Here is a 27,387-nt window from a genome sequence, read left to right on the forward strand (position 1 = left end):
ATTCCAAGATAGTGGCCAAGTCTTTTTTCTTACCACAGGAAGTTAATAATGGCTTTTGTGTGGTAGGGCCAGAAGTAAGAGTTGCCAGACAAAGCAAAATCAGTACCCACTGAGAGCTTTTGTTAAAGGTAGATTAAAGGAAGCCATGGGATTGAATTGTCTAAGGAGAGGAGGACCTTCAGGAACTGGTCAAAGCTGGGGAGGAGAAAACATTTGGAGAACTTTTCCTGGGACCCAGTATGGGGAAAGGCATATGAGACCTTCTGTATCCTGCTGTTTCCCTGGACCCCAGGGCTGTCAGGGCTTTTGGGAGGCCAGATGGGTAGTGTCCCTGTGAGCCTCGTTCCCAAGTGCGATGCTTCATCCTGGTACTGATTCCTGGGCTCAAGGTTGGCATCTAACCAGCAAAGCCTCCAACTTCAAGATCACGAACACACCCTCAGTGACCAGTTTGGAACAGAGAGCAAGAGAAACTGAGAACAGTGGGGCTTTCCCAAATGTCCCAGACTACCTGTACCTCTGGGATTCTTGCATAAGCCTAACAGAGGAGGAGGGCTCTGCAAACTTGACTGTAATAAAACTTTACACTATTCCAGTCAGTGGGAATTTGGGGGGAAATGCTGTTTTCAAGATGCATAGTAACGTGACATGTTAGAGGAAATTCTGAGCCACCGCAGGGAAGAGTCCACCTGGATTGCAACCATGGTGATTTGCAGCCTATGCAACTGCAGACATTTAATGGGGTGCCCCAACAGTGACTGAGATGAAGTTTCCTTCCATCTGGGGACTCAGGGAGTCATTTAAGTTTACTTAAAGAAAATAAAGAAACTGTGCTTTCTTGAAACCTAGCACAGTGGTTCACAGTGTAAAGTCTAAATTGTTGCAAAGCTTTAAGTCCTCTCTCTGCCATTTGCCAGCAGTGTAACCTTAGCCAGATGACTTAGCTTGGCTTTATCACCAAGTTCCTGGGTTGCTTTATCTATAAGATGAGATCATTACTAGGACCCATGCCATAGGCTTGACATGAGGAATAAATGGGTTAGAAGAGTCAGGACAACGTTGGGCACATGGTAAGTGCTCAGTAAACATTAGCTGTTGGTGTTAACGTTAGTGGTTGCCTGGACTTGTGAGTGCACATTTAGGATTGCTGGGCATATTCTGCAGCCCACGTCTGCTCCAAAGACTTGTTATCACCTCCTCCCCACCCCCCCACAAAGGAGGTTTATCTGAATTGTTATTTTTGTCCTTGTTTGAGAACTGTTGGGCTGAGATGAAGCTGACTCTCAGAAGGCATTGTGGTTTCTAGGTTCCTTAGTAGAGTGATGCAAGTGAATTACAGAGGATCTCATGAAATGTTTAGAACCTCCTCAGGGGCTACAGGGTGGTCAGCAGAGGGAGCAGAAAGAAGGGAAAGCACAGGCAGCCTTTTCAGTAGTCACTTACGAGGTGGCTTTCTCTGGGATTCTTACATTAGAGAGGACTTGTAGAAGGTGAACTCCAAGATCTCCATCTGCACTTAGAATCCCCACAAAGCAACTCTTGTTGCAGAGAGAGGGGGACCCAGTGACCGCCATTTCTCTGAGTCCTGGAGGTCAAGTCACATCTGACATGTGAGGGGCTTGGGCTAACATACAGGGCCGGGAAATGAAGGAGACTGTTCTGCGTGTGAAGGTGATGATAAATTATAGAAAACTGAGAGTGATTTCTAAAGAAGTACCATTGTACCACCCCAACGCACCACACACAGCCATTGGAAATTCACCTTGGACATTTGGCTGAGCTGTAGTAGCAAGGGTGGTTTCTGGTCCAAGGGACAGTGACTGATAGAAGAATTCCTTCTGCTGATTCACTCTCAGCTATGTTGTTCATTGTAGAGTTTGGTATATCAGCATTAACAAGTTCAGGAATTCTTCTTTTATTTCTACTTTGTTAAGAGTTTTGGTTTTGAATGGTATTGTATTTTATCAAATGCTGTTCCTGTATTTGCTGGGATAAACATATGATTTTTTTTCTTCTTTATGATAGTGGTGAACTATAGCAATAATATTTTATAATATTAAATCCAGCTTGCATTACAGTGATGCAACTTACTTGGTCATGGTCTCTCTCATGGTGTACATTGTTGGAATCAATCGGATGGTATTTTTTTAGAATTTCCTACGATTGGCCTATAATTTTCTGGTCTTAGGCTGTCCTTGTGAGATCTGGTATTTGAGGTTCTAGTAATCTCATGCAATGATTCTAGGATCTTTCTAGTATTTTAGTTCTCTGCAGTATAAGTGTGAGAGAAAGATTACCTTTTTCTTGAATATAAATTAGAATATACCTCTCTGTCTGGTCCTAGTAGGACTTCCTTTTGTTATTACTGAAAGATTTTTAGCCTGCTACCATTTCCTTTTTTTTTTTTTTAATTTTTTTTTCAACGTTTATTTATTTTTGCGACAGAGAGAGACAGAGCATGAACGGGGGAGGGGCAGAGAGAGAGGGAGACACAGAATCGGAAGCAGGCTCCAGGCTCCGAGCCATCAGCCCAGAGCCCGATGCGGGGCTCGAACTCCCGGACCACGAGATCGTGACCTGGCTGAAGTCAGACGCTTAACCGACTGCGCCACCCAGGTGCCCCAGCCTGCTACCATTTCTTTAATGGTTAAAGGCCAATTCCAGTTTTTAAAATATTTTTAGTTAATTTCCTTATGTTAGGATTTTTGGGGAGAACTGATCATTTTCATTCAAGTTTTAAAATCTTTTGCTTTGGAGTGGTTCATGGCGTTCTCTTATGGTTTATTTTATTAATGTCTCTTTTCTTTGCATTTAACTTTCTCTATGCGATGTTTTAGAGCTCTCACCCTATCTCTCTTGATCAATCTTGTGAGTGGTTTATTTATTTTATGAATTATTACAGAAGGATTGCTTTTGATTTGTTATTTTCTACTATTTATTTTTTAAAAACTCATTAATTTTCTTACAGCTACTGAACATACTTTGGAATTTTCTTTTGGTGAGGGTAATAGCTACCAAAGTTTCTCAGTATTGATTCTCCTGAAAACATCTTTAATTTCATTCTCTTTTTTTAATGTTTTTATTTTATTTTTGAGACGGAGAGAGACAGAGTATGAGCAGGGGAGGGGCAGAGAGAGAGGGAGACACAGAATCTGAAGCAGGTTCCAGGCTCTGAGCTGTCAGCCCAGAGCCTGACGCGGGGCTCGAACTCACAGACCGTGAGATCATGACCTGAGCCAAAGTCAGATGCTTAACCGACTGAGCCACCCAGGCGCCCCTCTTTAATTTCCTTCATAAGAAATATTGGCTACTTTTATAATTCTGGGTTGACACCTATGTTCTGTGTTTCAGCTGTTCATTCACCATTTGTTCAATTAGAAGTAATATGGTTTATGGTTTTTGTCTTTTGTTTTTCTTTCTGGTGGTTCTTAAGAGTTTCTCTTTTTCTTTGGTGTTTGAAGTTTTATCATGGTAAGTCTGGATGTTGATTTAATTTATCCTGGTTGACATTTGTTAAGTGTTTAAAAAAAAAGTTTATTTATTTACTTTTGAGAGAGAATCCAAAGAGGCTCACAGTTCTCAGCACAGAGCCATTGTGGGGCTCAAACTCAAAAACTGCAAGATCATGACCTGAGCTGAAGTCGAACGCTTAACTGACTAAACTATTGAGGTGCCACCTAGGTATTTTGAATGAGAGCGTTGATGTCTTTCATCAGTTCTGATACATCTCAAATATTATTATCTTCAAATTTTACTGGCCAATTGTCTTTTTTTTCCATATGAAACTGTGTCTTAACATATGTCAGACTTCTTACTGTATCTTCATTGTCTCTTATTTTGTCTTTTGTATTTTCTCTTTGGCCCCTTTATGATACATTCTGGTTAGCCAGATCTATCTTCCATTTAACGAATTATCTTTTGACATAGGTGTAAACTGATATTAAACACTTATATTTATAAGTTTAATTATTACAATTTTCATTTCTAGAAGTCTTATTTGATTCTTAAAAATCTGCTTGGTTATTTTTTATAGTTTCTTGATACCTGCATTTTCATTAATGTCTTTTATTGCTTCAAGCATGATGTATATAATGTTTTCAGAATCTGTGTCCTGATATTTTTAGTTTCTGAAATTCCTGTATTTCTGACCCTTCTGTTGGTTGTCTTTGCTTATTCTTCTTCCTCGGGGAGCTTTGTTTCTTTGTGTAATTAGTTATTTTTCCTATGAATTTGCTCATTTTTATTGTCAGTGTATTTTGAGGGCTTGATCCCAGTGACTCCTCCAGATAGGGCTGTGTTTGCTTCGGCTAAGCAAGTAGGAACATGACACTTCCTGGATCACTCTGAGTCATATTTATGAATTGGGTAATTTTGGTCTGCCTTGATAAAATGGGTGCAAATGGAAGAAGGCTACCTTCTAGTCCCGTAATTTCAACGATAACTCCCCACCCCCATTTCTCAGGTCTAAGTAGAGAGTTTGTTTCTATTCACTTCTGAGTGGTTTACAACTTGAGAGAGCAAGTATTATAAGCAGTGGAACTCTCCTCTTAGATTCCCCTTTTTGCCTAGGCTTTGAAGCTTATCTCTTATTTCTGCCTATCATAAGGCCACAAAAACCCAGGTTTGGGCAGCATCTGGGAATCGTTCACTCTTCTGCCAGCTCATCTGTGCTTTTATGAAGATTTAAAAATCTTTTTTTTTTTAAGCTAAGACTTTAAGTTGATTTCAGTGAAGGGGTGATCCCAGTACTTAAGCAACCTATGTCAGCAGAATCTGAACAGTGTTGGGTATTTATCTTAATGTGTATAAGAAATCACACAACTAGCATATCACGTTTGTGATTTTACTATATTTTACCTGATAAAATATTGTAATATTTTTTAAAATAAGGAGTGGATTTAAAATAGATTGAGAAGTGGTAGGTAGATCAGGCATAAATCATGAATACAGTTATCACATGACTTCTGTATCGACACATCTCAAGAGTAGGGTTGCAGTGAAGGTGAGAGAAGACTCAGAGACCACTGAGGTATGCCGGACAAAGTTTACAAAGTCAAAGGATATAGAGAATGAAGCCAGAACAATCACATATAGGAGCAGAAAGATAAGCCACATTTCTTAGGTCTCATAATTATACAAGCTTCTTTCTAGACCTCACAGTCTTCATCCAGGGGTCATACAGTTTTGGGTGATAACATGTGTCATTGAAGGTGACACCAGAGCGCCTAGAAGCTTGGCAGCCTTCCAGGTCTGCCTTAAATATGGATGACTCTAGCCACTTATAGGTAGGCTAGTGTGGGTCTGGGCTGGATTCCCCCTCATCCTGAGATGCCAGGTGCACCTCATCACTGTCAGTGCTGTAGAATATATAGTATGACTACAGAACACATGTTAGCACAGAACACTCAGGCCAGGAACACAGCCCCCATTTATCACCTTCTCCCCACCCCAGGCTGGCCAAATCTGGTTCAAAGATGTTTCTGAACTCAGTACTATGGCATGAAAACAAAGATCAGTTGCTCAGAATTCTCTGGCCCCAGAGTCCTTACGTGAATAACTGAAGTTTGGAAACACAGGTCTAGTGCAAATAGAGTTTGTCAGGAATTATAGATATCAGGAAAGATCTCAAACGGAAAAGATATCACATCCAAATTAGCCTAACTTGAGGAGAGTTTATTTATACAAGGGACTAATTACAAAGGTGTGTGTGTGGTGGTGGGGTGGAGGGAGACACAAGACACAGCACAGAAACCTGGAGTTAGTGGAAGCAAGGTTTCATCACCCATAGAGCTGAATGGACAATGGGAAGAAGATATTACTAAAACTCTAAAAAAGAGAATGTCTCATATAGCAGCCACCTGCAGTGGCAAAGTGACCTTCTGTCAAGTGACACAGGCTGCCAGGGCAAATTAACAGGCTGGGAATCAGGAAAACAGATACTCTGTCCTGCATTCCCTCTCGCTCTCAGCTTCCTGCCGGCCAAACCAAACTGGAAGCCAGAGGACTTGGGAGCCTATTGACGTAATCCATGCTAGGTAGTGAGCAAGGTGGAGGAGGAAAGAGAGTCAGTTTGGAAGAGGAATTAAGTGAAAGATTTCTGGAATATCAGAAGAACTGATCCATAGTCCATGCTTAGTCAATAACTGCATCAATTTGTAAACCAACTGAAATCTCTAATACTTCACATGTGTAATCATGAGGAAAATTGCTACACTCTTCTTTCAACAAGAATTTACTTAGCGTGCCAATTACACTGATTTTCTTCACAATTTGTAGTTCATTCTTTCTAATTTCACCTACTTTATTCTCTTTGGATGTTACTCTGATTATAGGTCTTTCAAAACTTTTCCAAAATATTCTAGTTTTCCAGGACCTCTGCCACTGGCCTATTTTTTCCTCCTCAAAATTTTTGAACTGCCTTGGATAAAACCCATGTGGACGGAGTATTTATTGATATTGGGTCATGCTAACTCATTTATCACTTCTGTCTTACTGACTCTGAATTCAGTGCGGTGGAGTTTGTAGCCAGCTCAGAGGAATGCTCGATAGGGCTTTTGCCCTTTTTAAGAATCATATTGGTAATGATTGTATGGTCTTCTTTATTAATGTAAGTAATTCACTCAGGTGTATAGATGAATAATATAACTTTGATGGACTTTGTAAATTTTATTTGGTAATGGGATTCTTAAAACAGACCATTTGAATATAGACTACGTTGGTGTCTGATGAGGAAATAGTAGTTTAAATCAAGTGGCACCAATATGTCATGTTGTGGTGTGGACCACATAAAGAAGAGGCACAAGGGACTTAATATTTTTTGATTACTTACCATAGGCCAGTTGATGTGTTAGGTATTTTGCACATGGAATTTAATTGAGCCACATAAACATTACAAGTCCAATGATTTGTACTGACTGACACATATTTTTTTTTAAATTTTTTTTTCAACGTTTTTTTATTTATTTTTGGGACAGAGAGAGACAGAGCATGAACGGGGGAGGAGCAGAGAGAGAGGGAGACACAGAATCGGAAACAGGCTCCAGGCTCCAAGCCATCAGCCCAGAGCCTGACGCGGGGCTCGAACTGACGGACTGCGAGATTGTGACCTGGCTGAAGTCAGACGTTTAACCGACTGCGCCACCCAGGCGCCCCCTGACTGACACATATTTTAAGCTTCCATAAAAATGTTATTGCATAGCATTTTTAACGTCTTTACAACCAACATGGAGTGAGTATTTGAGGTAGGAGTCTCTCTACCCATAGAAGCCCAGGAGTCTAGTAGTATTTGATCAAAAGGTCCATATGTCATGGATACTTGAAGATGGCCAGTCCGTGGGTGGTTGTTGTGGCCCCTCTGTTGCTCTCTCTTCTTTGCTGGGTGGTTCTTCCAACTCATCACCACACTACCGCTCATGTTCTTTTGAAACACTCAGTCTAGCCATCTCGCTTCTTCACTTAAAACTTTAATTTCAGTAACTGTAATAGCACTTAAATGAGAATCTAAATCCTCAACTCATATGAGGCTCTCAATGACCTGACTTTTTACTTCTCTAGCTTCGTTTCACATCATCTCCCCTACTTACACTACCATTGCCTGGACCATTCTTATCAATGTTCTTTCCTGAAAAGTTCCTGTTTTTCTTTCAAGTTTCAGATTAAATGTCACTTTTCAAGGAAGTACCACTTGCCCTTCCCCTTCAGTAAGGTTCCTTGGTATTCTTTATAATAGCTTCTCTCATTCTTCCATCAGATTCCTTCCTGAACCTTGTAAGTATATATTTATTTCTTTGATTGTTTCCCTAATGTCTGCCTTTCCCATTAGACTGTATGTTCCATGAGGTCTCTTTTGTTCACAGTGGTATCGCTGTACGTGGCACAAGGCCTAATAGTTAACTCCACCTGTGCCAAATGAGAAAATAAATGACTGAAGCTGACGCCCTGTCCTTGAGATATTTTGTGTTAGAGGTACTGATGTGATGAAATACTACCACTATAGTGTGGTGAGTGCTGTTCTGGCAGAGAATACACATGATAGCACACACAGAGCAGGTCAGGAGTATCCTACATACAGGTTCAAGCCTTTGGTCCCTTTGGGAAAAGAATGACATCTTTCTTTTGAGAAAATACCATATTGAATATGTGACAATTCAACTGTAATAAGGAACTGAATGGTAGAGGTACTCAGAGGTGAGGAAGACACCTTCAAAGCTTTCCATGCATTTGCATCAATACATTATCAAGGACTAAATAAGTATAAAGATGAACAAAATGAAATGCATAATGTAATTAGGATCAAAAGAGAAGTATACATTAAACTGTGTGGATGGTAACGGGCCTGATCACACTAGGGGGAATTTTTGTTGGAAGAGCCCTTTGAAGTTGACCTTGAAGCTACAGCAGGACCTAGGTAGGTGGGGTCAGGCAGTGGAATGTAAACAGAGAGATACATCCTACAAAGAGGAAACTAGGTAAGAAAAGATAAACAGGACACTATAGGTGTGGTTTGAGGAAGTGAATTGTCTTGATTCCACTTGGAATATTGTTGTTTAGGATCTTCGGTAAGCAGAATTCTTAAAACCTCCTCCTTCCCCCCACTCCCACCTCAAGATTCCATTTTCTAATTCTTGGAACCTACGAATGTGATGAGATAGAACAATTATGAATAAATTACTTTACATGGAAAAAAGAGTCTTTCTGATGTTGTTAAAGTGATAATCTTAAAGTGTTGATAATCTTAAAGAGATTATCCTGGATTATCCTGGTGGATCCAGTGTGAGCATATGAGCCTTTAAAAGCAGAGCTCCTTCCCAGGTTGGTGAAAGCAGAAGTCACCTTCAAAACACAAGAAGGATCCAGTGCATCATTGCTGGCTTTGAAGTAGGAGAGGCTACCAGCCCAGGAATGTGGGCAGCCTCTAGAAACTCTGGTTCAAGGAAACAGGACCTTAATTATACAACTGCATGAGACTGAATTCTGCCAACAGTCTGAAGGCTCCTGGGAGGGGGATTTTCTCCAAAAGCCTCCAGATAAGTGATGGGTGGGCTGACACCTTCACTTTGATCTTGTGAGACCCAGAGGTTGCTCTGGCAAGCAGTCCCTATCTGAGCATTCTGGGATTTCTGGCCTACAGGACTGTGAGATAATGAATAGGTGTTGTTTCAATCTGCTAAAGTTGTGGTAACTTGTGGTGATGCATTAATAGAAAATTAATACAAGGGCAACTGTGGATGGCTTTAAATACCAGACCAAGACGTGTATATATTGATTGGGGAGCAGTTAGGAAACATCAGGCTCCTGTCGCTCTAGGTCTCCAACTCTGGCTAAGATAAGAATAAGTACAATCAACCATCTGAAAAAACCAAGTTACTTCTCCCTCCCCTCTTGTTTGCTTAGTTGTGAGCATGGACAAAAACGGTCGTCAAGGCACCAAAGAAAATCTCTTTGGCTCTCCCATAAAGTAATTATGTAGTTTTTTTTCCCCCCTCTTTGAGGCGAAGTTACGTCATCTATGAAGGTGTGTGAAGCTTTATGCCTCAGTTTCACATTTCTATCCTAAAAGAATGTCTAAGAGCAGTGAAAAACAAAGGGGGGGCTTAGAGGGCATTGCTTGACTCATTTCATTCCAGGTTTAGAGAATACTGTCTTCCCCTTCAAGAAAAATGTAAATCAAAGCATGACTTTGGGACAAATACCAGGGTCAGGGGCCTTGCGGACTTTATCTTCCCAGAGGCCTTCAGTAGCTGTCACCAGCAAGCTGGATTTCCAGGAGTTTGTCTCGTTCTACCCTTCTTTTCAAATATGGACCATATCTCTTTCTCTTGGTTCCATTAACATAGTTTATACAGGCTGGATTCCCAAAATGACCAGGGGAAAAAATGACAAATACACAGAAGTGTAAGCAGTAGAGCCGTGCGGTCATGCAAAGCCCACAGCTGGGAGTTGTTCACTAGAGTGCTCCACTTTGCATCCTGTCTGGAGACTATTGTGAGCACCTATGGTTTTTAGGATATCCAGGCCCAGGTCCCTGTGATGGCCTGCTATCCTGATGCCCGCCACTTGGGCATGGTTCTATCAACATGTTAGTATAAACATTGTCTTCTAAACAAATTAATCTTAATGAACAAAGATTTCATTGTTTCCTTTTCTGATTAAAAGAGCACCATTTTTTAATTGTGTAATGGTTGAAAATAGATTAAATAATAAGGAAGAGAATTTTAAATCCCAGAAGCTTATCATCTATTTACTTTACAAATGGACATATTTTTTTTAAACATGGGATATTGCTCTTCAGACATTAGCTTTCTGCTCTTAATTATAGATTAGATAGCTTGACCTTTCTTCCATCATCAAGACTCAGAGTAATAGAGTAATAGAGTACCTTCTGCCTCTGATGAGATTTTCATTCTTATTAGTGATGTCTAGCCTCCTGTTCCTTAACACAGAGGTGTGGTTTTGTTGTTAAGAACCTTAAAGCAGAGGATGCAAGCATGTTTAATTTAGCCAGCATGATAATTATGACAGTTTAACTTAAATACTCATAGGTAGAGGGTGCCTGGGTGGCTCAATTGGTTGAGCATCAGACTCTTGATTTGGGCTCAGGTCATGATCCCAGAATCATGGGATCAAATCTCACATCTGGCTCTGTGCAGAGCATGGAAACTGCGTAAGATTCTCTCTCTCTCCCTCTTTACATCTCCCCCACTCATGTGTTCTCTGTCTAAGATATTTTATTGATTAAATACTCCTAAGTAGAAATATGTACTGCCAAATTCACACATTTGTTTTACCCACCGAGCTCCTGTGGGCGTTTGAAATTGTGACCATCATGTTCAGAAGATAATTGTGGGACGCCTGGGTGGTGCAGTCAGTTAGGCATCTGACTTCAGCTCTTGTCATGATTTCATGGTTTGTGGGGTCAAGCCCCACGTTGGGCTCTGTGCTGACAGCTCAGAGCCTGGAGCCTGCTTCAGATTCTGTGTCTTCATGTCTCTCTCTACCCCTGCCCCACTCATACTCTGTCTTTCTCTCTCTGAAAAATGAATAAACATTTAAAAAAATTATTAAAAAAAGAAAATAATTGTAATCTAAAGTAACAAAATAATCAGCCTTCTTATAGCATGAATTATATGAATACCTACTAGGAGATTGCTCCCTTCACACACACCCATTATCCCATTGCACATTAGGAAAGAAAGAAAAATAATGGCCCATTGTCAAAGGAGAAGGCCGTAACTGTAGTACAGATACAGATCAGATTTGAAGGCTGGGGACTGGTCTTTGTGTACACATCTTCAGAATTCTGTATCAGCCTCTAAGAGAAATTCAAATGTTCATGTCTGTAGGTCTGTGTTAAAATACTAATGATTGTGGATAGAGTAACACCACGCTGCACTGATGTGCAGTCAGGTATTACCAAAGATTAATCAATTATGCCAGTAAACATCATCTAGGATATTGAGGAGGCCTGGGTGAAATGATGCCCAAGATAAAAGAACAGAGAAAAAGTTCAGATTGTAATGCACTGTCTGAGGTTACATTCAAGCTGAGCCTCACAGTGAGGAACTTAAAGAGGGGAAATTAGTGAAAGGAAAGCGATCAAAAATGCTGAAAATAAATCTCACCTACTACAGTGTTTTGCTTGAACTCAGTTCTGCTTCCCAGGCCTCTCCAATTTTTTCTTTGGCCTTTCTGGTCAGATGAATTATTATTCCATCAGTGATCATAACTGTTCCAAAGAACAAACTATCAGGCACCACCCATCCAACCCTCTAGTTCTGAAGTATGCCAGAATATTCTTGGCCTGGGCTAGGATGAATAAATGGATGAGGAGAATTAAGTGCTGCTGACTGGAAAATGGTATTTTAAAGGCAGCCAAGGAGGTCATTCAAAGAAGACAGACAAGCAGATTATCTTTCTCCTGAAGGATCTGTAGCAGGAGCATTCCATAAAGAGAGTCCACTAAAGCTATTTGATCTAGAATGTCTTATCATGGATATTAACTAAAATATTAGAAATATACAGTGGAGTTATTTTCTTTCATAGTTTAAAGTTTTTCTGGATTGTAGTTTAAAACATTGTGTTCCCTTGGGACATTTAAAGAATTTTTTTGGTGAAACATCTTAAATTAATCATTTTGAATATTTCATCTAAATTGGATTTGATTATTTCATTTCTAAATTGTACATTAAAAAAGAATGTTTTTAGAGCTCTAACTTATGTAATTCTAGCTTGGTTTTCCTTGGGATATAAACCTCTATGAAGTATATTTTCCAGATTTTAAATTATTTTTCTGTTATTTTCATATCACATTTGGTTTTCATACAGTCTTTCAGAATCTAAAATGAATATAGATTGTGTTTCCATAATCTGTAATTATCTTTGTGTAATAAAAACCCTTTTTTATTTCTCATTAGTTTAAATAAATCAAAGAAGTCAATCAACCAACTACATTTATTCAATCAAAATCAGTAAGGACAATGAACTTTGTATTAAAATTAGCTTTAGGGGAGCCTGGGTGGCTCAGTTGGTTAAGCATCTGACTTCAGCTCAGGTCATGATCTCATGCCTCATGAGTTCGAGCCCCGAGTTGGGTTCTGTGCTGACAGTTCAGAGCCTGGAGCCTGTTTCAGATTCTGTGTCTCCCTCTCTCTCTGCCCCTCCCCCCCCCCTCTCTCTCTCTCTCTCTCTCTCTCTCTCTCAAAAATAAATAAACATTAAAAAAATTAGCTTTGCTCAGGGATTATTTCTCTGAAAGCTATTGTTAGTATTTCTTTTAATTCCTATAGAAGTAATATCTGTGTTCCATAACTATATGTGTAACACCGTGGAAGGCAAGTTTCAGTGGACATTATAGCAATGAAATAACTTGGTTATTGATATCAATAATTCAGAATATATTATAACACATTACAGGTAAGATTTGTCTTAAGTCTTTACATTAAGAAGGGCAATAAAAGTTAAAACAGAGAACATCTTTCTTTTTCCTCCTCAGTACCATTTTAGGAGACGGGATAAGTTTGTTGTTATGTGTTGGAAACATAGGCAGTGCAGGGCTTTTGCTGTAGAAGCTGCCATATGCTCGCTCAGCCTTGCTTCTTCATCCAAGACAAACAGCTAGATGACATGTGTCAGTATTCCTTGCAGTTTGATGTCACTAGACAACTGAATTCTGTCTAATACATATTCATTGCACTGCTTTCCTGAGTACATGCAGAAAATCCAGGAGGAGATTTCCATGCCTTAAGGAACAATGGGAAAAGCCTGATTCCTGAATGGTGCTGACCAGAAATTCACAATTGGACCCTGTACGTAAGAGATGAACTATATGGTGCGCAAGACTGAGATTTGAGGGTTTATTTCCTACAAGCTACTTTACTACCCTAGCTAATACAACTTAGAACAAAGGTTAGAATCTCTGATAGGAAGTTTCGAGACCTTGAATTTTATTTTCTTAGTAAATTCATATCAAAATCAAAGAAATTAGGTTTATATATAACTATTGGCAGTTCAGTCTTCTTTTTCCAAATAAGATTGTGAAAGCTGGTGAACATAAGACAAGTAAAAACATTCTTATCTCTTAAAAGCCAGTGAAAATTAAAAAATATAGAAAACATATAGTAGGTCAAAATCAGTATCAAGAATTGCTTAAGAAAAGGAGAAACTCAGCAAAAGAAGTTAAATTGATAGTGGTAACAAATATTATTATATAGTAAATTATGTGCATAGGAATATTCGCCTAAATCCATCCTCTGCCTGTGATTCACAAAAGGAGATGTAACGGCTATAAAATGCTGTTTTGTTTTCAGGGGCATCCAGAGCAGGGTATGAAAGGTGAAGGTTTTTTGTTTTTTGTTTTTTTTTTAATTTTTTTTAATGTTTGTTTATTTTTAAGAGAGATAGAGACAGAGTGCAAGTGGGGCAGGAACAGAAAGAGAGAGGGAGACACAGAATCTGAAGCAGGCTCCAGGTTCTGAGCTGTCAGCACAGAGTCTGACGTGGGGCTTGAACTCACAAGCCATGAGATCATGGCCTGAGCCCAAGTCAGACACTCACCCGACTCAGCCACTCAGGTGCCCCTGTTTGGGTTTTCTTTAAAGGTGTCAGCACATTTTCCACCTCTTCCAGAACATTAAATATTAAATATTTAAAAACCAGGTTTGGTTTTTTGAAAGAGGAGCAAGAACTTAAAGAGAATTGTGAAGGAATCTGAGTGCATAATCTTTCTGTGTTTTTGTTTCAGCCTTGTACAATTCTGTCATTTAAAACTAAATTGACAGTATCTTTTTATAGTGACCTGTCTTTATTGAAAAAATTATTTAGTTTTCTGAAAACAATGATTTTTGCATTCAGTTCTCATTGGTTTACATAATATTCATCAAAAACTTGCTTTGGCAGCCATAGATAGGATAGATTTTATAGTAGACTGATTGACTCTTGGTAACCACCCATGTGGTAATAGCAGAGATTGGCTTTGTAGCAGTGAGCGTTCAGCATGCCATGGGCATTATGCATATTGCTTTACAGGGGGAATGTGGAAAGGTAATGAGTCCAGAGAGCTGGCTTGGAGGAGCTGGGTTAAGAGAATGCAGACTCACGTTTTGATGATGCTCACTCTACCCACAGGGTCCGAGCTCCCTGACACTTTTTCCTCCACTGCTCAGAGTGTGCCTGGGACATTGTTCCACCTGCTCTCCTCTGATGACCACATGGGTCACCTGTTCGATTCCTGACCACTTCTGCCAGACTCTTCCAAGCCACACACCATTCACATAGTGGGTGCTACCACGGCTGTGTCAAGTTCTGTCGTGCCTGGCAGTATCGCTGCTTCTCTTGAACCCAGTGATTCCCTGCTAGGCACTGTTCCTCTGATGTGCTGAGGCTTTTAGGGTATCATAGCTCTGCTGTTTGCAGAGTGTCTGCATGAAATGCTTGCATTCAATATCTTACAGAAATATAAGTGAAATAACTCCTTCGGGCTTGGACTGTAGTACTTGTCCTCTCTTCAACTCACACCCAGCCCATGGCAAACCCATCTCCGTATACATATATACATAAGGATTAGGACAGTAATTCAGATGAGGCTGGTAAAAATATAGATGCCAAGCAATTTTTACAGAAGTCTATGCGGTCTAGTCACTAATGTGGGTTGTGATGATCTGCAAGACTCTAGTTTCTCTTTAGGATTATATATTTTCCAGGATTCTTCTCATTTTTTCAAGCAAATGTGCCTAGATTCAGGCTTTCCTGTTCCCAGAGAGAAATACATCTTAAGCTCATGATGACACTTGATAACCTAAATATAAGCTTAATTATAACATGGCTATCTCCTGAATAAAGCCTAGCCTAAATAAAGATAGTTTTCAGTTACCTGTGTAAAGAACTATGCCAAAATTTAGCAGCTTAAAACAACAACCTTTTAACTGTATTATGATTTTGTGTGTCAGAAATTCAGACAGGGCTCAGCTGGGCTCTTCTGTGTCTCCACATGATGTTGACTGGTTTCGCTCAGTGATATTCAGCTGATGACCAGGTTGGACTGGGGGAGCCAAATTGCCTTCACTCGTGCCTGGGGCCTTAGCAAGGATATCTGGAAAACTACTCTCCCTGTTCTCATATTCATCTCCATGTAGTCTCAGGACCTATTTGTTCTCTGCAGGATGTAGCTGGACTTTGCAGCAAAATATTTCCAAGGACATAGTGATGTAAATTAAATACTTAGTGTATAAAACGTATATTCATATGTATATTTACACACACACATATGTATATACATATATATGTTATTTTGCGCTTAGATGATAGATATATTAGGTATGGGTGTTTGGTTACAAGCCATATTCATGTGATCCCTCTAGTCAACAAAATCTCTACTGTCAACTGAATATATTGATTGTTGATTTAGTGCTCCTACATGAATGAGGCTCACTTTAATCCTCAGAAGAACCCTATTAGGTAGGTATTATTATTGTTGTAACTTTAGAGATGAAGAAACTGAAGTTTAAAGGCTAAAGTGAACTTCCCAAGGTGACACAGAGAGTGGTAGCAAGTACTGCGTATGGTTAGTCCTGTGCCCCATCTCTGGAGTATCTTGCTTGGGGAGGGTGCATGGTAGAGCCTAGAGTGAATAAAGTAGGGATTGAGGCTCATGGGTAATGGAGTCTCTCTCCAGTGGGACTGGAGTCAACCCCATTAAGGGACCTAGGGGCTAGGTCAGGACGCAGCAGAGACCGAAATCTTGGTAAGAGCCAGTGAAAGCCCCACTTACCCCTCCTCCTCAGTCATAGCCATCTTTAGTCATTCACAGCTAGAAGATAGAGCTTTTTTCAGCTCTATAAAAAGATAGAGGAAAGATAAATATATGGCTATTATCTGAACCAACTCTTCAACAGTGACCATTCCAGAGAGACTGATGGTCTGAACATATGAACTACTTTTGGCACACTGTCCAAGTCATTTACACTGGCTGGACCAGACACATGAACTAACCTGGATGTGATGATGGCTTGCACCATAGACATAATGGGCTTGAAACCCTGGTAAGTACCAATAATTGCATTACCCTTTAGTCTTACATGTAGACAGGAGGTTTTCATAAGACCAGTTTAAGAGTGAGGTCTTAGTCTCATCTAAAATCTCTAGAATGAGCGATGCCAGGCAACATGCTGGCAATTAGCAAGAAAAGAGTGGCCTCATTTGAAGTCTGCACATTCAGATTTTTATTGGGGTTAGGGAATGTATACATGTTACAGGTGTGATGATGAAGGTCAACACAAGGAAAGTCTGGGATGAGGGCTGCCAACACTAAGGGATAAGCAGATCTTTACATAGAGGAGTTGAAGATAATGTCATATTGCTGTGAGCTCAGGAAGGGTAACAGGAGGGGTAGGAGATGGCTTAATTTTAAAATAAATTCAAAGTTTTACCTGTTACATGGTTCTGGACATTTTAATGTCAGTATCAAAATTGTTACTTCCAAGAACAGGAAAAATATTGTCCCATCAAATAAAAATAAAAGACATTGGAAGACAAAATAATGTTTTATTATTACATTTCAAGAATGAGTTGTGTTTGGGGTGCCTGGGTGGCTCAATCACTTAAGCGTACGACTTTGGCTTAGGTCATGATCTCATAATTCCTGAGTTCGAGCCCCACATCGGGCTCTGTGCTGACAGCTCAGAGCCTGGAGCCGGCTTCAGATTCTGTGTCTCCTTCTATCTCTGCCCTCCCCTGCTTGCGTTCTGTCTCCCTCTCTCTCTCAAAAAGAAATAAACATTTAAAACAATTTAAAAAGAAGAAGGAGTTGTGTTTGTCCAATACAACTCTATATAATGCAACATTAAATGATGGCTTTCAATGATCAAATACATTAAACTGTTTAGAAGAGTTATAAATACTTTTAAGTCTATCACAGGAACAAATTTATAGTGTCTGCATGTTCAAAAAAATATTTTTTTCATTTTACAGAGACAGAGAAAGAGCACATGAGCAGGAGCGAGAGGCAGAGGGAGAGAGAGAGAGAATCCTAAGCAGGCTCCATGCTCAGCATGGAGCCCAACCCTGGGCTCTATCCCTTGACCTTGGATCGTGATCTGAGCTGAAATCAAGAGTTAGACTGAGCCACCCAGGTGCCCCCCATTTTCAAAATTTAATTGTCATGTTACTTTCTCCAGAGTTCAAATATTGAACTCCTTAAATGTTATATAAAAAAAGATAGTCTAAATAGGTAGTTGAAATAAACTAAATGAATAAAATAAAACTAAATTAAATACATCAACCACTAATATCTAAGGTAACTGGTTTATTTTCCATTTCTAATCCAAGTTTCTTTCATATCTTCATAAAACTGTCCTTCCTCACTTCTAGTAGCATCATACTTTTTCTTATGTTTGAGTTTCATTTTTAGTATGATTGTAGTATGAATATATCTGCTAAGCATATATCATGTCTGATATTTCAATTAGACATTGAAGCAGAACCTAGCTGTTATAAATATCTCATAATGATAACCTCTTTTCCAGTAGTGTCTTGGGATAATCTGTCATTGTGTAGACTTATTATATTTAAGTACCATCAAAGCAACATTAAGACAGTGTTTTATTTTCATGAAACATCTGTATCTTCTCATTCACAGTTACTTACTGGCTCCTTATTTATTTATTATTTTTTAATTTCCCAGGGGATAACTGTGGCAGTTGCTTCTATATTTTCCTAGTGATAAATCCCAATACTTCATCAACCTTATATTTTAGCACATTAGTTGCTCAAATAGATTTCATATCACCGTATGTTTCTGCTGTCTGTTCATATGCTATTTTCCTTAATTCAGGAAATGAGGAAAAAAACTGTTTCTGCTCTTTTTGCTGATACAGTATGTTATTATTTTATAACAGGCTTGAAAGTAACCTTTTCTTTTTAATTGCTAGGGAAGAACATAATGTGCACTGTTATCTCTATATAAATTAGAATCTCAGGATTTGCAGAAAATGAAGTATATGAGTCTACATAGGAATGGTAACATAAAAGATGAATGTTGAAGTGACCATCAGACTATTAGTCTTCATTAACTTAAAGGAGAGTCTGCTAGGGAGGAAAGGACCCAAAAGCACAAGAAAAGCAAAGAAAGGCAACCAGGGTCACTCAAGGGAAGGGAAGGGAAGGAAAGGGAAGGGAAGGGAAGGGAAGGGAAGGGAAGGGAAGGGAAGGGAAGGGAAAGGAAGGGGAGAGAGGGAAGGGGAGGGGAGGGGAGGGGAGGGAAAGGAAAGGAAGGGAATGGAGGGGAGGGAAGAGAAGGGAAGGGAGGGGAGGGAAACAAAGGGAGGGGAGGGGAGGAGAAGGGAGGGGAGGGGAATGGAGGGGAGGGGAGGGGAGGGAAGGTTTACAGAATTTAAGAAAAGGGGATGGGGCCTCCAACTTGGCTCAGGTCATGATCTTGCCATTCATGGGTTCGAGCCCTGCAACAGACTCTGCTGAGAGCTCAGAGTCTGGAGCCTGCTTTGGATTCTGCCTCTCTCTCTCCCTCTCTCTCTCTCTCTCTCTCTCTCTCTCTCTCTCAAAAATAACTAAACATTCAAACACACACACACACACACACACACACACACACACAGAAAAGGGGATGACAGAAAAAGAGGGATGGGCAAATCTCAAACCATTCAGATATCCACATTACAGGCTTTGAAATTTATTTAAGGAAAACTAATCTAAAATTTGTGAAAATATTCCTTGAAGAGCCATGACTTTAGAATTATCTTCACTGTCATCAGTTTTCATTGTAAGTAGATTGAACATTTCAAACGGAAATAGGGCTTTTATGCAACAGGATAAAAAAACTGTAGGTAAGTTGTAATTGCTCAGGAAAGAAAAGCAAGTAGAATTAGTAAGGATACTACTGACGGTTAATATCAAGGGGCACAATGGTAGAATGGAAAGGGTGTGACGTAGTTCTTGAGGTGCCCCACTGCAGATGATCCCAAACACGGTTGGGCAAGTTAAATTTTCTGGGCCTCAGCTGCCTGTGGTGGAAAATGATAGATTTGTTCTAAGAAAACTTTAAAGTTCTTTTTTGAGTTTACAATTCAAGAAAAATGCTTTTCAACGTCTTATAAGAAAAGGTCGCATATCTCTATCAAGATGATGTCATGCATTTACAAGATGTTCTGTTAGAACCCTAAAATTATAAGGAGCTCATTTAAAGAATATATGCCCTGGGGCACCTGGATGAGTCAGTCCCTTAAGTGTCCAGCTTGGGCTGGGGTCATGATCTCGTGGTTTATGAGTTTGAGCCCCACATCAGGTTCTGTGCTGACAGTGCAGAGCCTGCTTGGAATTCTTTCTCCCTCCCTCTGTCTCTGCCCCTCTCTGCTTGTGCTCTCTCAAAATAAATAAATAAACTTAAAAAAATAAAATGAATAACATATGCACAGTGGCACTCCAATGTAAATTTACTCAGACCATGTAAATCATTTGTGCTTATAGAAAATAGTACTGTTGGGAGGACTGCGTGGGCAACAGCGTGGTGTGTGGCAGGCATGGGGTTATGGGGCTGTGGGAGGCCACTTAGTGCTGGCTGCTGTGCAGGGGTTGCTGGGGATAGGCCGTGAGCCACCTTCACCTCATCCTCCTGCCTTGGCCGTGGCCCCTGGGTCCCAGCATCCATAGCCTGAGGGCCCTGAGCTCTACCTAGCTCATTACCAGGACATGTGGAGACTGGTGCATGACTGCCCCCTCTGAGATCTGCTGTCTTCTGAACCCAGCAGCTATCTATGCCAACAATGAGATCATCCTGCCTGATGTTGAAGTCCATGGCTTGGAATACCACTACGTGCTGGCCCAGTACACAGATGTGTTGCACTCTAAGATCTTCAGTGCCACCTGTGATGTCCTGACTAACACTACACATACCCAGAGAGGATCTGGAAATATGACTACGACTCCAGCTTTGCCATCGAAGGCCTCCACTACATTCAGAAGACGCTTCCGAAGAAGATTGATGCCTTCCAGTACATGGTGCTAGGGATGGCCACCAAGGGCCTCCAGCCTGTGCCTGAGGAGGAGGTGATCCACCTATATGGGGACACCCAGTACATCCCACTGTACCAGATGAATGGCTTCTGTGGCAAGGGTCTTTCCATCCAGAAGTTCATGGACATCTCCCTGCCACAGATGGCACTCTGTCCTGCATGGTGGACCACTTCCTAGGTAACTGACCAAGCACACCTCTGCAAGGATGTGACGGGTGCCATTCGAGCCATGGATGTGAAGGGCCTCGTGTACCAGTGGATTGGGTGGGATATGGACAAGTACATTCTGAGAGGGGATGAGACATTTGCTATCCTGAGCTGCCCGGTGGCCCATAGGAAGCAGCTGTTCCTCACCACTAACAGTCCTTTCAGCTTCATGAACAAGGGGATGTGGCACAGGGTGGGTCCTGACTGGCGCCAACTCTTCAGTATGGTCATTGTCCAGGCGGACAAGCCCAGCTTCTTCACTGACTAGGGCAAACCTTTCATAAAACTTGATGAGAAGGGTTCCCTGCACTGGGACCACATCGTATGTATGACTTCTTGCACCTGACAGAATGGGGTGATCCCTGTGTGCTCTACTTCAGAGACTACCTGTACAGTGACCTGGTGGACCTCATGCTGTGGGTGCCATCATTCCTAAGTTAGAGCGTGAGATTCACGTCATCAGCATGGAGCAGTACAATACATGGACTCACTGACATGGCAGCAAGCACTCACGGGGCTGCTGGAGAGCGTGCTAACCTACCAGTATGCCAAATCGCTGTAGGTTCTGGCTGCCTGGATGAAGGAGCTGCAGGAGCCAAGGTGCATCACCAAGGCCCCGTTCGACGCTCAGTTTGGAAGCATGTTCACACCCTCCACAATCCCACCTACATCTCATGGTGCCACATGCCCTTTTCTGACCTCTACATGGCCTCCCCCAACTGTCTGCTCAACTACCATGTGCACTTCACCTTCTGCCCACACTGCAAGTCCTTGCAGCCAGAGGCACCACTCTGGATGGACCAGCTCTGCACTGGCTGCAGGAAGACACCCTTCCTTGGCGACATGACCCACATCCACTGAGTGCACCTTTACTCTCCAGAACAGGGCCTTAACCCCTCATGGCCCGCCCACTCTGGGCATCAGTCCAGGGCAGGCAGTAAATGTGGTCTCTCTCCTGGAAAAAATAAAAAAGAAAGATAGTACTTTTGGTCAAACCTGAAACTCTGGCAGTATCTATCCTTTGTAGTCATGAACAGGGACTATCTTACAGTGCTCCCATCTTATGAAATGTGATGGGATTCATGTTTAGCACAAATTCCTCTATGGAGAAGTTTCACATTGAGTCCGAAGTTGATGACTTGATTATTCATTCTTGACTTTTAATCTTTGTGTGTGTGTCTGTGTTTACAGAAGATAAAAATGTAATTTCTATTATACAGCTATTAGAATGATTAAAATAAAAACACTGACAACACCAAATGCTGGCAAGAATGTGAAGCCACAGAAAATCTCATTCATTGCTGGTGGGAATGCAAAATGGTACAAGCACTTTGGAGGACAGTTTGGCAGTTTCTTACAAAAGTGAATATACTTTTACCATAGGATCCTGTAATCATGCTCTTTGGTATTTACCCAAATGAGTTGAAAACTCATATCCACACAAATACTTGCATGTGGATCTCTGTCACAACTTTATTTATAATTGTCCAAAATAGGAAGCAACCAAGATATCCTTCAGTAGGTGATGTGATTAAATAAACTGTGATGTAAATAAACAATGGAATATTAGTACTGAAAAGAAATGAGTTACCAAGACACAAAGACACAGAGGAATCTTAAATACATATTACTAAGTAAAAGAAGCCAATCTGAAAGTCAACATACTGTATTAATCCAAACATATGACATTGTGGAAAAGGCATAATTATGGAGACAGTAAAAAATTAGTAGTTGCTAGGCATTAGGGACGTGGGATAGGTGACTAGCTAGAACTGAGGATTTGGGGGGCAGTGAAGGTATTCTGTATGATTCTATAATGGTGGATAAATGTCACTATATATTTGGCAAAACCCATAGAACTACAATACTAAATGTCCATCCTAACTTAAACCATGGAGTTTGGTTAATTTTGGTACCAGTATTGGTTCATCGATTGTAACAAATGTCCCCATTCTGGTGAGGATGTTGACAAGGGGAGAGGCTGTGCATGTGTTGGGGGAGGGCACATATGAGAATTCTCTGTTCTTTCCTCTCAACTCTGCTGTGAATCTCAAACTGCTCTAAAATATAAAAGTATATTAAAAAGAAAATGCCTCCATTTTAATAAGTAGAAATGCCATCCTCCTTCTTGCTCAAAAATAGAAGAAAACAACAAAAACAAACTCCAGAGTCTTCCTTGAAGTCTGTTGTGTTCATATACTATATCGTATCTATTAGCAAATCCCATTAGCTCTATATTTGAAATTTACTCAAAATCCACCTACTTCGAAATTTGAAATTTACCTCAAAATCTCATGACTTCCACTGCTATCACCACAGTCCAAACCATCACAGTCCCTTGCATGGACCATTAAAATTGTTCTCTAAAAGATCTTTCTGTTCTACCTTTGATCCACTCTTCCTCCAAAGCCATCAAAATGTTCCTTTCAGAGTAGATTACAATGGACAAAGAATTTGATAAATGTAGAGAAAACATCTGACAAAAGCCAACCACTACTCATGATAAAGATTCTCAGCAAACAAGAAATAGAAGAAAACTTCCTTAACCTGAAAAAAAGAATTTACTAAAAGCCTACAGATAATGAAATGCTTTCCAAGACTGTGGACAATACAAGAATGTCCACTTGCACTACTTCTTTTCAGCATTATATAGGAGGTCGTGCAATTAGGCAAGACAAAGAACTAAAGGTCATTCATGTTGAAAAGGAAGAAATAAAACTCTCTTTATTCACAAATGACATGATCTTATACATACAATATCCCAAGGAAACCACTAAAAAACTGCTGGATGTAGTGAATGGATTCAGTAACTTTACAAGGTACAAGGAAAATACACAAAAAATCAATCATATTTTGATATACTGACAATGAACAATCCTAAAAATAAGAAAACAATTCCATTTACAGTAGAATCAAAATTGACTACATTATATTTCAGTTCAGAAACCCCTAGCAGTTTTTCTTCATAATTAGAATAAAATTCCCACAGGCTCATCATGCCTTATAAGGCTCAGCAAGTGATCTTAGTCCCTGTTACTTCTCTAACTTCCTCTCTTTCCATCATCCCTCTCATTCACTCTGCTTCAGTCCCATTAGAATCTTCTCTGTTTTTAAGTGTGGCAGGTGTGCTGCTTGGAACTCTTGCTTCTCAGATAGCTATGTGGTCTGCCTCTTCAGTTGTCTCTACTGCTACATCTTTGCTCAGATGTCAACATATTAAGGTCTCTCTCATCACCAGCTTAAAATGATACTCCCACCTCTGTGCACCCTCATTGCTCTATTATTCCTTATATTGCCACACACACACACCCACCCACCCACACACACACACACACACACACGTTCTGTTTATTATTCATAACATTTCATTTTGAGAATTTTCAAGTTTATAGAAAAACTACAAGAATAGTCAGCCAATGCCTTATATTATTCTCCTGGGTTTACATACATCAATGTACATTTCCCAAGAACAAAATCATTCTTCTAAATAATCAAAACAAAACTATCACGGTCAAGAGCAATAGCACTGATCCAATGCTACTGTCTAATCTTTAGTCCCTATTTAAATGACTCACTTGTTCCAATAATGTTGTTTATAGCTGTTCTTTCTTCAATCCAGGATCCTAGAAGAATCATACATTACATTATTACATTTCTTTCATCATCTTCAATCTAGAACAGTTCCTCGGCTTCTTTTTGTCTTTCATGTTATGAGAAAATTTGAGATACCTTTTCATTTCACTGTGTTTAATTATGTTCTCATGGTTCGAGTCTGGTTCAGCATTTTTGGCAGGAGTATCACATAGGTAATGCTTCCATCAGGAGGATGGAATACTCCTTTTGTAATACTGCCTTTTGGTAGGTTTTCCTCATTTTCTTGCTTCTTTATCTTCTTTTTCGTCATTAGAATGTAAACTCTGTGAAAGTTGGAACTATGTCTCCTCTCTTCACTTTTTATCCTAGATCTCATAGGTGCTTGGTAAATATTTATTGAGGAAGTAACTGAGTCCACAGCCCAGCAGATCTGTCTCCCAACAGTATAGAACAGCTCACTGCCCCAGCCTGCCGTCAGGCAGTACCAGGCAGCACAGACCTGGTACTGACCCTCCTGCCCAGATTGTGAGATGCTGAGAGGTCCAGAATGGGGGAGGAGTGCCTCAGAATTTGGGATATCAATTTAGAAAGACATTGTTGAAGAGGGTTACTGGAGGGGTGTGGGAGGGGGGATGGGGGCTAAATGGGTAAGGGGCACTAAGGAATCTACTCCTGAAATAATTGTTGCACTATATGCTAACTAATTTGGATGTAAATTTAAGAAAATAAAATTAAAAAAAAAGAAAGACATTGTTGATCATGTGTCCAAACATATGTATAGTTATTTACTTATGCATTATATTCATATGCTACTGTTCTAATCTGTTAGGTGTGTTATAAATGTATACATACAAGTTTTCATAATGAGTTAAAAAGTAAATATAAAGTTTTATTTTCTTCCTAGACCCCAGTGTCTTGTTTTCCCCATTCCCGGGTAGAACATAAAATTTCCTTTTGGAGGTCACTGTTTTTACCTGTTCTTGAGCTAAGATGTTTTAGTGATTTCAGTATCCACAAAGTCTCTTCACTGATCAGAATTTTGGAAGAGGTCTCAGAATTCTTAGCTGACTCTGGACAATCTTATGTTACCTCATCTTATCAAATGCCAGCCATATCTTTTGAGGCTTTCCTACGAGACTCCTAAAAGTGCTCAAAATTGATAATATTTAACATAAAGATGCTCTAAGTACCAATTTTTGACTTCTAAATGTTCAGCCAAGAAATTTCTTTAGTTTTTGGAAAATGGTAAATTCTCAGAGCATAGTTCTTCCAGACCAGGCTTTAAATGATGCAGTTCAGAATGTTACCAGGAATCTGAATCATCTAGCACGCCTTTGAAAATCAGTCCCATAATTATCAGAAGGGCTCCTTTAATTAAATCCATGTTTCAGGATGCTTAATCCAAACTGAAACATTCCAGAAGTGTACTTACCGAAAATAATATATTGTGAGCGTTTAAACCCCGGGTGCTTTAAATCAGCTACACTATAGCAGGTCCTCCAGTATCAAGGTCTTTGTTCCTATTTAAAGTTTCATTTAAGGAGGAAAGCTTATCTAAGTGTAATATCAGTTTATGTCCTTGTTTCTTTACTAATTGTTTTTGCATAGGTGTGTCCATATATACCCTCCTTTTCTTATGAAATTACATGAGATATGTCTGTCTTCAGGGCTTCAGCAGTTTACATTTTCAGTACACTTTAAAGTTACTCTTTACTACAGTTCTGTAATTTAGGGCACATTTGCTAATGAACAATCAAATGACTTTTGAAGGCGCAAAGAACAAGTCTTTCAGAAAGGTTGTGTCTTTCCTTGTGAAATACAAATTTTCTGGGAAAGTAGGGTTTTGCTTTATCTTCTCAGCCATGTGCCTTTTAGTATTCTCAATGTTATTTATGGTGGTTGGATGTTCAATGAATTCATTGTGCTATTTATTTAAATTAAGGAGATAGTTCCTTAATATTTTCTACATAATATTCTTAGAATTTAAAAAAGGCAGCTTCACATTTTTGAGAGTTCAAAAGGCGTTGATACACTATTTCCTTCAAATGAGTGTACACTTCTTTTCCTTTTTTTAAGTTTATTTTGAGGGAGAGAGAGAGGGAGAGAGAGCGAGCACAGGCGGGGGAGGGACAGAGAGAGAGGGAGAGAAAGAATTCCAATCAGGCTCTCCATGCTGTCAGTGCGGAGCCCGATATGGGGCTCGATCTCATGAACTGCTAGATCATGATCTGAGCAGAAATCAAGTCAGATGCGTAACTGACTGAGCCACCCAGGCGCCCCAAGTGGACACCTCTTAAAGAGAAGAAAGTTTCAGTCAGTATTATAAATTATGTTTGGCAAATGTTATTGGAGAACATTTAAGATATTTTAGCAATAATTCCTGCTCAGTCTTTTATTTGGGACACATTGTCATTTTCCTTGTGAGTCTGTGAGTGATTAAAGTTCTTTTGGCCCATCTCATTAAACAGAAATGGTTGACCCTATAAACAAGACATTTTAAAAGACATATGTGTAGAGATTCATGAGCAAGAAATTAAAAAGAGGCCATGAATTTAAAAGCATACACACACACACACATACACACACTCACATTCTTCATGTATAATCAGCAGCTGTAGTAGTTGGCATGTGCTCTGGGTGTGCAGCATTAAACTTAACAGTTTTCTAAGCATCTCAGGTACCTTTTTATACCATTCAGTTGTATCCAGCTTTCCATTATTGTTGGCAGGACATCCTTTGGAATGTCTGCTCTATTCAGAGGATGATCTGGTGCCAGCCTCTCAAAGAGAAAGAGACAAAAAAGGATCTGTAATTTAAATAAAAAATAGTGGAATAATAAAATTGGCAAGGAGGCAGATGTCCTTAAAACCTTCATGTCATGAACAAAATTCAACTTCAGAAGGGCAGAACTTTCCCAAAACATTTAAAAGCTCTTGCTCTATGATAAAGATTCTGAGAGAGAGATACCTTCCCTTAGCCTCTGTCAGAAGTTACTTGGATTACTAAGTCAGTAAAACATCTCAGAGACATCTACGCAAGTACTTTTTAAATTAAAAAAACTGGCTTT

The 27,387-nt window shown here is 39.9% G+C and overlaps 1 pseudogene; it reads left to right on the plus strand.

Moving 5' to 3' along the window:
- LOC106970693 (5'-nucleotidase domain-containing protein 2-like) overlaps positions 1–21,587 on the plus strand; it is a 39,492-nt pseudogene extending 17,905 nt beyond the window's left edge.
- The last annotated feature ends 5,800 nt before the right edge of the window (positions 21,588–27,387 follow it).

This window comes from Acinonyx jubatus, chromosome A1 (genome assembly GCF_027475565.1).
Source record: "Acinonyx jubatus isolate Ajub_Pintada_27869175 chromosome A1, VMU_Ajub_asm_v1.0, whole genome shotgun sequence".
In the NCBI taxonomy this organism is placed as follows: Eukaryota; Metazoa; Chordata; class Mammalia; order Carnivora; family Felidae; genus Acinonyx; species Acinonyx jubatus.